The sequence below is a fragment of the Panthera uncia genome (genome assembly GCF_023721935.1).
Source record: "Panthera uncia isolate 11264 chromosome A1 unlocalized genomic scaffold, Puncia_PCG_1.0 HiC_scaffold_17, whole genome shotgun sequence".
Taxonomy (NCBI): Eukaryota; Metazoa; Chordata; class Mammalia; order Carnivora; family Felidae; genus Panthera; species Panthera uncia.
In genome coordinates, this window is record NW_026057577.1 from 78,173,501 (window position 1) to 78,188,583 (window position 15,083).

At 35.9% G+C, this 15,083-nt stretch overlaps 1 long non-coding RNA gene across 2 annotated transcripts in view; it reads left to right on the forward strand.

Moving 5' to 3' along the window:
- Nucleotides 1-1,197: 1,197 nt before the first annotated feature.
- The window catches only part of LOC125934342 (uncharacterized), a 44,031-nt gene continuing 30,145 nt past the window's right edge, over nt 1,198-15,083 (forward strand). Inside the window, exons 1-3 of one of the 2 annotated variants that reach the window (XR_007461336.1) lie at nt 1,198-2,227; nt 4,008-4,146; nt 4,740-4,811. This is a non-coding gene — a long non-coding RNA (uncharacterized LOC125934342). Of the gene's footprint in view, nt 2,228-4,007; nt 4,812-15,083 lie in introns of both variants that reach the window. The other variant, XR_007461335.1, reaches the window with a different exon arrangement.

Below are 15,083 nucleotides of genomic sequence, written 5' to 3' on the forward strand. Positions count from 1 at the left end.
AATAATAATAATAATAATAATAATAATAACAACAACAACAATGACTCCTCACAGGGTGCCTGGGTGGTTCAGTCAGTTAAGCATCTGACTCTTGATTTTGGCTCAGGTTATGATCTCACGGCTGTGAGATTGAGTGCTAAATCAGACTTTACCCTGAGTACTGAGCCTACTTGGGATTCTCTGTTTGCCTGTCTCTCTCTCTGCCCTTCTCCCACTCATGCTCTCTCTGACTCTCTCAAAATAAACAAGTAAGCTTAAAAAGATAATAATTCACCAGTAGCCCTTGTGATACTGGTTATATGCCAGGCATTGTTCTAAACATGTCACATATTTTTAACACATTTAAGTCTCACAGCAACTTTGTGCCATAGGTAGTTATTACTCCAGTTACAAATAAGGAAAATCAGCTACTCATAGGTCAACGTAATTTACCCAAGGTCACATTGATATTAAGTGGTGTGGCCACTATTTGAATCCAGGGATTCTGGCTTGGGGGCCTATGCCACCCTGGAACAGATGAGATGCTCATGTAATGCACTTATCCCGGAGTCACGCACTTATGAGCACTTGAACTACCGCTCCTTTTCACCACTACTGCTATTACAATAACTACTACTACTGTTTATATTGCCCACTCTGATTCATACCTAACTATATTTTAATAATAATCATTTTCCCAAACACTCTCTATAGACTCTGAAAAAATGACTTTACTAGTGTCTCTCTTATTGTTTCCCCTTTTTTAGTTATTTTCAAGGCATTGATTCCTAAAGGAGTTTTTGAACATAATATTTTAGCATGTCCATATAATAAAAGTATTTTGTACAGTGGAGCCATTTATAGGTCGTAGCTATACAAAAAAAAAAAAAAATCCACAAGGTGTTGGTTAAGCTTTTGGGAGTTATAAATTCTTGACAGCCATTTTATTAAAAAATTAAAAAAAAAATTTAATGTTTATTTATTTTTGAGAGAGAGAGAGAGAAAGAGAGCATGAACAGGGGATGGGCAGAGAGAAAAGAGAAGGAGACACAGAATATGAAGCAGGTTCTACGCTCTGAACTGTCGGCACAGAGCCCACCTAATGCAGGGCTCGAACTCATGAGCCATGAGATCATGACCTGAGAAGTCTGACTGAACCACCCAGATGCCCATAAAAAATTTTTTTTAATGTTTATTTATTTTTGAGAGAGAGAGAGAGCAAGCAAGTAGGGGAGGGACAGAGAGAGACAGGGAGACATAGAATCCTAAGTGGGCTCCAGGCTCTGAGCTGTCAGCACAGAACCTGACGTGAGGCTTGAACTCACAAACTGCGAGATCACGACCTGGGGTGAAGTCAGACACCCAACCAACTGAGCCACCCAGGTGCCCCATTGATAGCCATTTTAGTGTCTCTTCAAAGAAGTTAAGCCCTGTCACAGTTTAAAACCTTTATATTTCAGTACATTGTATACTTGATTCTGGGGCGGGGGGGAGGGTGGGCAGTAAGATGTGAGGGTAGTTGGGAACTAAATCTAATAACCTTTTTTTCCCATTGCTAAAAATTATAATTCTGATAATCATTTAGGATGATCTTTCTTTCTTTCTTTCTTTCTTTCTTTCTTTCTTTCTTTCCTTAAGTAATCTCTGCACCCACTGTGGGGCTCAAACTCATGATTCAGAGATCAAGAGTCTCATGTTCTACCAGTTGAGCCAGCCAGGTGCCCCTAAGATGCCTCTAAAAAATGAAAATAAACCCATTTTCCAGTTAGGAATGAAACTGAAGATTTTTGTCATTGGTACTACATTCTAAGCAGGGGAAACATAGGAAATGGCAAGAAGTGGTTTTAGTTTTTAAAGTATAACCCTGTATGGAGTTTAAACACACCAACTTTGCAATGTTAACCAAGATTTTTTTTTATTATTTGTACAAAAAACTTGGTGGTGACAATGATTTTGGCTCCTTCCCATAAGCACTGTGTACTTATGCCTAGTGACTTAGTCTAGAGTTATCAACTATGGGAATACAAAGGGAGGAAACACTGGGGGAGGAACCTTTTAGAATCCTGAGAAGAGGAAATTGATGTTTACACTGCTGTTGGCTAGTTTTGAAGCTTTTAAAAATAAAGTTGCATTGTATGTCTCAAATTTTGTACAAAGAAGACTAATGCCAATTGGAAAATAGCATTCTGGGAAGGTTTATGACCTGAGTGGCTGGGAAACCCCCTCAGAGGCAATGGCTCACTAGAAGGTCTGTGGCTAGGTTTAAAAGAAGAAATGTTTATGTATTCTCATTCTAGTAAACTATGGACATAAGTATCATGATAATTGCTCCCATTTATTGAGGGAGTTTTTTATAAAGGAGAAGAAAACCAGCTTCCTGGCCTTAGATATTTTGGTTAAGTCTTAGCTCTCCATTTGAATAGCTACGTGACCTTGGACAAATCACTGAACCTCTCAGTGTCTTAGCTTTATCATCTTTAAAACAAAGATATGCTAGTCCTATTATATGTGGTGTAGTGGTTGTAATTATTTTTTGAAGTGATGCATATAAAATGTTATGTGTGTATAAAATGCATACAAAATGCCTAGCACATGATTAACTGTATAGTAAATATTAACTATTAGTATTATTATTATTGTTACATGTTGTATACCTACCTGGAGTACTTCTGCTTTCTATAACCCTGCAATGCAAACCATTATCCCTGTTTTACAGAAGAAAACTGAAGCTCACAAAGGTGAAGTATTTTGTTCTGAAGGTGAATTCATGTGAAAATGGTCCTTCTTTTGGCATCCTTTTCATCCTGATGGTTATGTTCTGCTGTTGCCCATTAATACCAAGCTTGTGAGATAGAGCATAAGGGGTTTGCGATTGTTTTTCTCAGAATTTATGTACTAGGATTATGATGCAATTTACAAGATACAGCATTCTCAAACTTATGAAATACAGAGGCCTCTTTTCATCCTTATTTCCAGTTTGACTTAATTATGTTTGTCGTAATGTTATGTAAATATATCCCAACATGGAGTAAATGTCTTAGTTTATAGCATTTACAGTTATAAAATAAAGCAAATTTACAAATTGAATGCCAACAAAACTGCAAAAACAATAAAATTCAAGTAATGACATTAATTTATGTGACAGATGTGTTATTCTGCTGCAAGTAAACTGTCAATTTTGGGTTTATCCATACTCCAGATGGGTTTTATGTTTAGTCTATGACTACCTCTTGATTTAATACTATTAATGTGTTATAAACCTTTGAATATCTATGGTTTCATGTGTTCCAGCTCAAGAAACAATGTCTTTTTAAATGAATGTTTTATGATTTGAGAGCAATTTCAAGCTGTTTGACAGTTCAGAATAATAGGACTTTAGGAACACCAGTTTTACCGGGTGTTACTTGACAAACCTGAAAAGCTGTTGTATTCCCTTCAGAGTCAGTGTTTAAGTGTAACCTTGACCCCAGTCCTGGCCCTGAGCATAGGACCTAGAGTCAGACTTCTTGGGTTCTCATTGCTGCAACAATACATTTACAGGAAACTTTAGGTGAATTATACATTTCTTTGTGACAAATGAAAATTACTGGGTCAACTCGTGTGAAGATATGCATATTTTGTTTTGCGTTGCATTTGATTGCCATTTACAGCGACAGTGTAGAAGAGGGCCCAGTTTACCATATCCCAAATTGGGAGACAACAAACATTTCTTGGAAAAAGCCAAATGGGATAAATATTTTAGGCTTTGCAGGCCACATGCAATCTCTGTTCCAACTGCTTAACTCTGCTGTTATTTGTAGACATTGAAATTAAACTTCATATAATTTTCACGTCACAAAATTTTCACGTTACATGATTTTTTTTCCCCCCAACAATTGAAGAATGCAAAAACCATTCATTTTTAGCTTGCAGACCATGCAAAAATGTCTGGCAGGGCATTTGAGTTCAGGGCCTGGTTTGTCCAGGCCTGCCCTCGACGACATGTGATAGAGTGAAAAGGTATCTCTTTTTTCCTTTTATTTATAAAGGCAGTAGAGTGTGGTGAAGAACACAGCAGCTCTGAACAGAGCCTGTTTGCCCTTGGAATATGACTTTTTCGTTGACTCCGTTTTCTCAACTGAAAAATAGGGGAAAGTTTTTTTTTGTACCTCGGTTGCAGGAGATGAGGTAAGAAACTGGACGTATAACATGTAGCACAGAGTACAACGTCTGCAGCTTTAGCTCTTGTGATTTCTTTAATTACTATTGAGGTCATACAGTTTTCATGTACTTATTGGCTATTTTAATATTTTGTTCTTTTATGACTTCTACAGTCATATTGACTCTTTATTTTGATGCAATGCCGTACTTATATATTATCAACCCATTGTCAGACACTTAGTGAATTATTTTTGTTTGCCTTCTGGTTTTGTAGTGGTGAGTTTTTTAAAAAAAACAAAATAGTCTCAGTTTTATATATTTCAGTTATTGAAGAAATGCAATTATTTCAGTTGTTGAAGATAAATGCAATACATTTATCTTCTCCATTGTTTTTATTTTTGTAAAAATATTCTCACACTAAGGTCAGATAATATTTACCTATATTTTTAGTCTAGTTGTTTTGTAATTTCACATCTTAACTGTTTAATTCTGGAATTAAATCTTACATATGTCATGATTAATACTGTTTAATATAGATTGTTACAAATTCGTTCCACATCATGAATTGATGAGTTATTTCCTCCACACCCGTTTAAAGTGCCACTTTTTTCTGATTCCAGGTAATTTGGTTGAATGGAATTGGACCTGAAAAATATTTTGGTGGGGAGCACCTGGCTGGTTAATTCAATAGAGTATGTGACTCTTGATCTTGGGGTTGTGAGTTCAAGCTCCATGTTGGGTGTAGGGATTACTTAAAAATAAAATATTAAAAAAAATTTTATTTTAAAAACAAGGCTGTCAGTATGACACTATTCTTTGGCCTTCAGTATTGGTAATTTGGTACAATATGAAGCTTTTATATGACTTTAATAATTTTTATCTATCTTTTAATTGTGGTAAAAAACATCACAAAGTTTATCATATGAACTCTTTTTAAGTGTATATAGTTCAGGAGTATTAATTAAATTCATATTTTTATGTAACAGATCTCCAAAACTTTTTGTTACTTATAAAACAGAAGCTCTAGGGTGATGGGTATTGAGGAGGGCACCTTTTGGGATGAGCACTGGGTGTTGTATGGAAACCAATTTGACAGTAAATTTCATATATTAAAAAATAAAAAAAAATAATAAAAAAAAATAAAACAGAAGCTCTATACCCATTAGACAACAACTCTTCACTTCCTCCTCCCCTTGCTCTGGTAACTACCATTCTGCTCTATGTTTCTATAATTTGACATTTCAGATAACTCATATAAATGGAACCATGCAATATTTGTCTTTTTGTGACTGGCTTGTTTCACCTAGCGTAATATCTTAAGTTTAGAACTTCTTAAAAATATTTTTTTCTAGGACACCTGAGTGTCTTAGTCGATTAAGCCTCCTCTTTAAAAACAAAAATTTTTTTAACGTTTATTTTTGAGAGAGAGAGAGAGACAGACAGACAGACAGACCTTGAGTGGGGGAGGGGCAGAGAGAGAGGGAGACACAGAATCCCAGGCAGGCTCCAGGCTCTGAGCTGTCAGCCCAGAGCCAGACATGGGACTCAAACCCATGAACCTTCAGATCATGACCTGAGCTGAAGTTGGATGCTTAACTTGAGCCACCCAGGCACCCCTAGCCTCTGACTTGATTTCTGCTCAGGTCATGATCTCACGTTTGTGGGATCAAGTCCTGCATCAGGTTCTGCACTGAATCCCTGCTCGGGATTCTCTCTCTCCCTCTCTCTCTGGCCCTTCCCTGCTGGTGCGTGTTCTCTCTCTCTCTGTCTCAAAATAAGTAAGTAAACATTAAAAAAATTAAAGTAAAATTATAAAAAAAAATTTTCCCATTATTTGGTATCTTGGTAATTATGGGTGAGATTGAAATGTTTTTAAATCTAGTCTCTTATCTGATGGGATTATGGATGTCCTTTATGTCTTACTGCTTTCAGATATATCTTAATGTATTTATCATACATTTTGTAGGAAAAAATGATGCAAGAATTTCTGCTGGACTTTCAGGTTATTTTCTGTGTGTCTCTTGCGGTAGGACCTGTAGCTGGTCACTAGCCCTGTTCTGGCTCATTGGCTGCACAGTTATTTACCAGATCTTCTCTGTGTACCAGAGTACCAAATCTGATCATCCCCTATTATCAAAATTTGATTTGGTCCTAATACATCACTTGTATCAAATACTTAATTGTTACAACTTATCACTGTGATTGGACATTGAGTTTTTCCAACTTAAAAAAAAAATTGTGATGTGCCAGAGCAGGAATTTTTAGCAGACTGAAATTAATAATGAAATAAAAAAAAAAAGAAGGAAAGGAAAGGAAGAAAGAAAGAAAGAAAAAGAAAGGAAGAAGGAAAGAAAGAAAGAAAGAAAGAAAGAAAGAAAGAAAGAAAGAAAGAAAAAAATACCAAAGCAATATTTAGGAGAAAACACTTTTTAACATGAACAAAACACTTAAAAACAGTTTTAAAGCTGTTCTTCTCTTAGGTGCCCAATTTGCCATTATGTGAAAAATATCAGTGAACAAATTAACTACATAGCTTTGAAAAATAGATACCGTTTAAAGAAAATTAAAAGCTACAAATATATTGCATAACATTAAGAAACTGAACACAAACCAAAAGGGAAAAAGAATCAGCCAGAGTCAACTACTGTTAACGTGAGTATTCTTACAAATAGGTGTGTTGATAAATATAGAATAGAATCATGCTGTGCTTACTGTTTTGTAACCTGTTATCTGATCTAACTTGTGGATATATGTCAGTTGCTTCTTTTTCTTCCTTTCAAATGATTTGGTAAAAATAACCTAAATTTTCTTATTTTTTTCCTCAATCATTTTTTTTTCTGTGTCCCCATCCTTAATTCTTTAAGGTTTTTGTTTTGTTTTGATTGGTATGATTAAAATAATTTCAGGGGTGCCTGGGTGGCTCAGTCGGTTTAGCATCCAACTTCAGCTCTGGTCAGGATCTTGTGGTTCATGAGTTGGAGCCCTGTGTTGGGCTCTGTGCTGACAGCTCAGAGCCTGGAGCCTGCTTCAGATTCTATGTCTCCCTCTCTCTCTGCTCCTCCCCGTCTCATGCTGTCTCTCTCTCGCTCTCTCTCTCTTTCTCTCTCAAAAACAGTAAAAAATAATAATTTCAAAGTCTTGTCCACATGTACATTGTAAGTCGAAATCTGTATGTTCTACAAAGTGATCACCACTAAAAGTCTAGTTACAGTCCATCACCATACAAGTGAACCCCTTTCTTCCATTTTGCCCACCCCTTGCCATCTCCTTCCCCCCGGTAACCACACATTTGTTCATTGTATCTGTGACTTTGTTTATGTTTTCTTTAGTGTGTTCATTTGTTTTTTAAATTCTACATATTAGTGAAATCACATGATACTTGTCTTTGACTTATTTTACTGGGCATGATACCTTCAAGGTCCATCCATGTTGTCACAAATGGCAAAATTTCACTCTTTTGTTATGACTGAGTGGTATTCCATTGTGTATAAATACTGCATCTTCTTTATCCATTTATCTGTCTGTGGACTTTTAGATTGTTTCCATTTCTTGGCTATTGTAAATAACACTATAGTGAACAAAGGGGTATATGTATCTTTTCAAATCAGTATTTTTGTGTTCTTTGGCTAAATATCCAGAAGTGAAATAGCTGGATCATATAAGTTCTATTATTAATTTTTTGATGAATCATGATACCGATTTCCACAGTGACTGTACCAATTTATATTCCCATCAACAGTGCACAAGGATTCCCTTTTCTCTACATCCTCACCAACACTTGTTGGTGATAATAGCCATCCTAATTGGTGTGAGATGATATCCATTGTGGTTGTGACTCGCATTTCCATAATAATTAGTCATGTTGATCAACTGTTCATGTGCCTGTTGGTGGCCATCTGGATGTCTTCTTTGGAAAAATGTCTTTTCATATCCTCTGTGCATTTTCTAACAGGTGGTTTGGTTTTTAGGATGAGTTGTGTGAGTTCTTTACACATTTTAGATATTAATCTGTTGTTGGATATATGACTTGCAAAAATCTCCCATTCAGTTGGTTACCTTTTCATTTTGATGATGGTTTCATTTGCTCTGCAGAACCTTGTTAGTTTGGTCTGTAAGCCCATTTGTTTATTTTTGCTTTTGTTTCCTTTGCCTTTGGAGTCAGATGTACAAGAGCATCACTAAGACTAATGTTCAGGAGCTTACCACCTACATTTTCTGTATATACAAAACCCAAAAGACTCTGTCATAAAGCTGTTAGAACTAACAAATGAATTCATTAAAGTAACAGGATATAAAATTGGTGTATAGAAATGTGGCATTTCTATACACAAATAACAAATTATCAGAAAGAGAAATGAACACTTACAATTGATGCATGTACATTTACATCAGAAAGAATAAAATACCTAGGAATGAATTTAACCAACGAGGTGAAAGACTTGTACACTGAAAACTATAAGACAGTGATGAAAGAAATTGAGGAAGACACAAATGGAAAGATATTTTGTGCTTATGGATTGGAAGAGAATCAATATTATTAAAATATCCATACTACCCAAAGCAATCTGTAGATTAAATGTAACCCTTATCAAAATTCCAATGCCATTTTTTTACAGAACTGGAACAAATAATTCTAAAATTTTCATAGAACCACAAATCATCCCAAATAGCCAAAGCAGTCTTGAGAGAGAACAAAACTGGATATATCGTGCTCCCTGATTTCAAACTATACTACAAAGCTGTAGTAGTCAAAACAGCATGGTATTGGCATGAAAACAGACACATAAATCAATGACACAAAATTGAGATCCCAGAAATAAACCCACACATGTATTAACAATTTATGACAAAGGAGCCAAGAACACACAATGGGGAAAGGACAGTCCCTTCGTCAAGTGTTGGGAAAACTGGACAGCTACATGAAAAGAATGAAACTAGACCACTATCCTATACCCTACACACAAATTAACTCAAAATAGGTGAAAGGTTTGAATGTAAAACTTCAAACCATAAAATTCCCTTCAATTTTTTAATCTACCTGGGTGAGTGAGTGAGTGAGTGAGTGAGTGTGTGTGTGTGTGTGTTGTGTAGGTCTGTGTAGTGTGAGGTATAATTTTAAGTTGATCCCTTCCCCACGTTGCTTAAAATGATTTAGAGCATAGTGTACTTCTTCTCCATTGAGCTGTGGTTTTTCTTTTATGTGTGAATACAGAACATGACTTCCTGGGAAGTTTATGGGTTTATTCTTCTCCATGAGAAGATGTATCTGTCTATTCTACAAGTACCAGACTGATCTTATTTTTTGTAGTTTGAAGATAGGTTATATGACTGGTAAGTCATGCTTTTTAGTGATCCTTTTTTTCCAATTAGATTCCCTATCATTTGTTATTCCCAGTCATTGATTCTTAACCAACGTTATGCATAAAAATTATCTGGGAAGCTTTGACCAAATATATGTGACATTTGTAAGTTGTAATTTCCTAAGTGTAAGGTGGGACACAGGCATGTGTATTCTGATAAAACTCTGATGGATTCTGATATATGCCTATGTTTAACAACCACTGTTCAGAGATGTTAGCATTGTTATGCTCATTTATGCTCTACCTTGAGATTTTTTTTTTAGTGGAATTGCATTAAATTTGCCAATTAATTTTGGAAGAAATAACATTTTTATAGTATTTACTCTTCTCATACAGGGTAACAATATTTATTTGCCATTGTTGCATAACTGTATTTATTGCTCTCATAAAAATTTTATTTTTGTGTATCTCACACGTTTTTTATTAGAGTTATTCCTATATATTTAGGGTTGTTTTGTTTTGCTTTGTGAATGGGTAAGGCCTCCCTTTTGCTCCCTCATATTTTCTTACTTGTTTTTGTGGGTATGCAGAAAAGTTTTTGTGGGGAGAGAAGAATGTTTGTATTGTAGGGCAGTTTTCTTTATAGTTTCTGGAACTTTATCTTAGTTGAAATGGATCTTTTTCACAATCACCATGTAGCAACAAAAATAGGGATACAAAAATGGAAAAAGTGAGGCAACATATGAGTTGACTTAAAATCTAGAAAGGAGATTTTCTGTGAATTAGACTGTTCAAGTTACTTTCTCATTGAGACCTACCTTGACTGTGCTGTGTGAATTTGCACCCCTGCACCTCTAATTCTTTATCCTTTTGCCCTGCTCTCTTTTTCTCCCATAGAACTTGTTATTGTCTAACATATTACATAATTTACTTTAAATATTTTCCCCTTACTGTCTATCTTGATCAGAATCAAAGCTTCATTGGGCTCATTTTTTAGAATAGTGCCTGGAACCTAGGAAGTGTTCTATAAATTTTAGTTGAATAAAACTTTAGTTAGGGAAAAATCAAGTGTTTAAGTGAGGGTTTCTGAAAATAGTGACCTACTTGTCTGAGTAAGGGTGAGAAATCTGTTCTACTAGAGAATTTAAAAATTAGCCAAATGAAGCTTTTTCTTTGCCGAAGGAACCCATAGGTAAAATGTGCATTAGGGAAGTAGGCTTTTAGCTAAGAGGTCATTGATTTATATTTGAATATGTGAGAAACAGGATGTTGCTCTTCATGCTGAGGGCTCTGTTAACTATGTGGAGATCTATTTTCTTTCAGCAATAGCAGATTGGGTTACCCCTCTTGTTTCCCCTACAAAAGAGAGGTCATTGAAGCTATCATTCTCCATTTTTAAAGATGAAAATAAACATGAGAGAGAAAAGTTATTTTGCTAGATTAGAGATTAATAGGGGCTCGTTCTGTTTATTTCTCCTGTGATGTTGTAAGTGAAATGTCATCTGCCAAATTTCTTCCTGCCCTTGAGAGACCTGTAGTCATTTCTGTTACAGGCAGAACTGTATTAATTATGGCTTAACACTTGAATGGTACCAGCCTGGATATCTGCTATATATATTTGTATTGCCCTAATATATTATCATGCCCTTTTATAGTATATATAATATTTATGATCCAATAACATTTCAGTATGTAAATGCTTAGTTACAATTAAGTGAGAAGATGTAATGAAGTATTCAGAATCAACTCTTGGAGCCCCCACTAGTTCGAAAAAGTTCAAGGGAGAAAACCCACATCACAGAAAATTAAGAAGGAGACTTGGGAGGGCCGCCTTTCAGCTTCTCAGCTCCCCACATTTTTTTTTAAGATTTGATTTGTCTTCCCTTTTAATACTTGTGTATCGTTCTTCCGCAGTCTCCTTGATTTTGCCCTATGCTTGTGTTTATATGTTTATATTTGCTCTGTCTCCTGTTTTAGGTGGTAACATTGTCAGTGGCAGACAGTTTGTCTCCTGTTTTATAATTCCCTAGAGCATTCTGTACAGTGTTTTAAACAAGAAGCACTCAATTAATGTTTGCCTCACAAGTAAATGAGGGAAAATTAAGGTTCCAGGAAGGAGATTGTAACATTACCAAAAATTATATTAAGGAGTCAGAATAATCAAAACAGGCATTTGGTCTCTCTGGCATTCAGAGTGAGATGAAAAGTGGACCTCATACGGATGGATAAAATGAGTTTGGGGACTGCTCAAGTAGATTACTGTTATTGTTTGCTTCCAAAGCCTGGTCTGTGGCATTTGTTCCAGAGGAAATTCTAGATCGGTGGTGATTTAATCCTGCCAAGTGACAAATGTCTGAAATGAGTCATTCCCATTTTCATTCACTTTGTTTTTATTTTATTTATTTATTTATTTTTATTTTAGAGAGAGAGCACAAGCGGTGAGAGGGGCAGAGAGAGAGAGAGAGAGAGAGGGGAAGAGAGAGAGAGAGAATGAATCTTAAGCAGGTTCCATGCTCAGCACAGATTCTGACCCAGGGTTCTATCCCATGACCCTAGGATTATGACCTGAGCCAAAAATCAAGACTCAGACACTCAACTGACTGAGCCACCCAGGCGCCCTTCACTTTGTTTTTACATAGAAGACCACATGGACAACCAAATAAATGAAGCTGAGCTTTCTGATTGGTTGGCACTGACAATTTTCACAATTCATCCTTGTCGTGGTTCCCATAGTAATATTTTATATGTGGATCCTGTACAAGATGGGTTTATATTGTATATTTGGAGGGAATAGTTTGTGTGAATTTGAATCAGGCAGTCCCTACCACTCAGAGATCTTTTGATAGTGTGAATCTAAGACCAGAATTACCTGTCATGGAAAACTCTTGGACTTGCCATGAGGAACCTGGGCTCCTCTCCAGGCATCCAACTTGACTTCCATAAAATGAAGGAGTTGAATAAGGTATTCTGTAAAGCAAAGATTCTCAACCCTGTAAGATCCAATGCTTCTTTTTTTACAGCATATGTTTTGTAGTACCTTCTTTGCTACCATGAAGTGAAATCCTATATAATATAACCTCCTTGCATGCATAATTTTATAAAAATATATATATTATTTATATTTATGTGTATATAAAATTCCTACCTGTAATATAAAATAACAATACAAATCAAGTAATTTATAATGAAATAATATACTTTTAATATGTAAATTAGTTACAGTTACACAGGAAGACATAATGAAGTATTCAGAAGGCTGTGCCTATATGTAGAATAACAGTGTATGTGATGGCTATACACATAGATTGATGTTTTTGTTATATTGCCCACTCAGATACTATAAATGGTGTTGGTGATGTTATTTTTCCAGAATGATGAGCAACTCTTGGCAGAGTTCCAGATTAAACAAAATGCTGCCTTCTCTTGATTTATGTAGTTTCATTTCTAAACATAAAAGTTTTTAAACCATACAAAAAATTTTTTTGTGTTCATATGTATGATGGAATTAGGCTCTGGCCTAAATAATCATAAACACGTTGATCACCATTGTGGTTCATGAGACATTTGAAAGTTCAGTAGCATACGGTATGGCACTCTATTAAGAGTGCACATTGCATGATGTATCCCTGGACCTGGCCACCTAATGCCTGTAGCCCCCTTTTGTCACACCAACCCTGATGCCAGATTTGTGCATCACCTTCTAGGGGACAGTACTGCCCCCATGGAAAACCATTGTCCTAGGGTGCAGTTTCTTAATCTTAGTAACACTTTTCACATTTTAGGCCAGGGAATTCTTTATTTAGGGGAGCTGTCCTTGTGTTGGAAGATGTTTAGCAGCAATCCCTGGCTTCTACCCACTCGATGCCAGTGCTCTCCCTTAGTTGTGATAAACAAAAATGACTTCAGACATTGCCAAATGTCTCTTGGGGGGTGAAACTACTCCAGGTTGAGATGCATTACTCTGAGGTCTCTACCAGCTCCCCAAATCTGTCATTAGAATTATGTAATATTTGTTTATATGGATAAAAAACATTGCATACCACACTAATAGTTAGTATTAATTTTTCTGTCAGGCTCAGCACTAATGGAGGCTTTTACCAATTTCTCATTCTTGATTTTCTAGTTATTCAACAGTGGGATTATTTTATAGCCTGGCTTTGGAGGGGTAGGAAGTATGTACAGTGTAGGATGATAAATTTCTTAGTATGAGAAAAATGAGAATTTCAAGAAAAACTACCCTAAGAAGACCCTCTGATAGGTAGGAGTTCATGGAATTCCTTTCTGACAAGTTTGACATTGATGTTAAAGGTTACAAAATCAGAATTTCAGTTCTGCAGGAAATATTAGAAATTCTATGGGTACTTTCTCATTTTACAGATGAGAAAAGGACTAAAAGCTAAAGTGCGGTCATAGTTTCAGTGTGAACCAGTACTTTAATAAATCTCATGGGTGTCTCCCTGATGCTCTTTGTACATTACAGTGTCTCCCAATCAGGCTATATTTGTAAAAATAGTTCTGGTTTTTTGCAAGCTCTGACTCTTGATGCGACATGAAAGACAAAATAATACTTTTCTTTAAAACCTTGATGTCCATCATGCTTGCCAGGAAAAACAAGTGAGAAGGTTCACTATCAGATACAGGGACTTATATTCCTAGATTAAACAGAAATATTTTTAATACTAATGTTAATAACACCACTTCCATGAAGCTTTTGTGGACTAGGCCTTTTTCCAAGAATTGTATCTTTTAATTCTTACAATAGCCCTATGAAGTAGATACTGCTTTTATCATCCCCCTTATGTAGGTGAGGTGCCAAGAGCCCAAGAAGCCTGCCCAAGGTCATGGGGTTCCTACGTGGCAGAGCTGGGATCTAAGGCCAGTCAGTCGACTGCCAGATCCCAAGCTCTTGTTCGCTACCTGCTCCAGTCTACTTGCTTCAAGCCTTAAGCACTGAACTCATGAAGGACAGATAGCTGTTACATCCTGCTGGTGAAACTGGTATTCTTAGGAGTTAAACGTTTGGAGCATTTCAAACCTGAACACTTTCGGGACACATTCTATTTTCTCCAAAGATGAAATCATTCTTCACACTTCTCCAACATTTACACCGAAGGTGAACTCACTCTTTATAGGGTATAAGAGCTCCTTTCATCTTGTCCATATCTGAAGCAAATAAAGCAGAATTCTGGCATGAAGTTCATAGCAGGAAGGAACCAGGATCTGAAATGAAAGGATTATATGAAGTCATCTTCCTTTTTGTTTTACCCTTTGTTATTCTCCCAGAGGAAGGAGAAAGGATTTTGAAAACATTTATTGCAAAATGAGTTCAAACTCCTATATATTTGATTGACAGCTATAAGTAGAAAGAAAGAAAAATCCAACCCTTAAGTAAGACAGTTGATGGAAAACCATCTGTATTTATTGAGAAGTGAATGCAAACCTTTTCAAAGGTAATATTTGAAAAATCAAAATAGCATTGCAGGGTTTAGAAATATTTCCAAAGTCAATATTAGTTTTGTAAGTGCAGGTAGTAGAGAAGGCAGAATCAATTAAGTTCTGTATTCCCAGTGCTTTCTCTCTTTCCCTCTGGTTTTATATATTATTGGTGATACCGGTATAGGCAACATGTTGGCTTCTTTTTTCCATTTACCTTTTTTTTTTTAA